Raw genomic sequence first — 846 nt, forward strand, 5'->3', positions numbered from 1 at the left:
CAGTAGGCCAAATAGTTAGGCCAGATACCTAGCTGGCCAGCTAGTAGTGTGACTAACTAGGTCAGCAAACCAGCCAGCCACCTGGTTAAGCGAGCTAGCTAGTGGGCCAACAAGTTAGTCAACTAGTTAACCCAGCTAACTAGTCGGCCGACAATTCAGCCGACATATTAAGTCAGCTAACAAGTCGACCGAGTAGTCAGTCAACGTGTTTAACCAGCTAAGTAGTCAGCTGACTCATCAGCCAAAATGCTAAGGCTCCTACCTAACTCGTAAACCAACCAGCTAAGTAAGCTAGATAACTCATTTAACTACTAGTTAAAACAGTTAGGTAGGTCAGGGGGTGGGGGGGTGTTCCTGTAGCCGCACTTTCTTTCCGAGACCCTTGTCTTCAAGTCACGACCCCCAGGAGTGCTGATGTTCCCTTCCATTGTGGAACGGCCTCTCCTTTGCATGTTGCGTTTCCACATCATGCTGTGCATTTGGACTTTTCTTGTTTTGTGATTACATTTTGCTCAGTTCCTGCTGGAGTTTTGGGTTATGATTTACTTCTGCTTTGTGTATTTCTTTTGCACTTTCCTAATAGGAGAGGGAGGCTTACACACTCCCCTCGACTGTCTTTGAAGACGTCATGGTTTTCCCTTTTTAAAATTCTTCAAGCACAGATCAGCTTTCTTTGCCTAGACCAGGTCTGAGAAGGGGAAGGAGGGCTGAATGGCTTCACAGTCTTCTTGGCTCACCGGAGTCCTCAGAGACCTGCTCCTGCAGCCAGAGCACCACGTTGCCCCTCTGCGCAGAGATGCTTTCCGAGCTGCTCACCGCCACATTGGCTCCCAGGGCGTCTGCGCT

Source organism: Carlito syrichta, unplaced genomic scaffold, assembly GCF_000164805.1.
Source record: "Carlito syrichta isolate Samal-C Ts95f unplaced genomic scaffold, Tarsius_syrichta-2.0.1 Scaffold305644, whole genome shotgun sequence".
Classification (NCBI taxonomy): domain Eukaryota; kingdom Metazoa; phylum Chordata; class Mammalia; order Primates; family Tarsiidae; genus Carlito; species Carlito syrichta.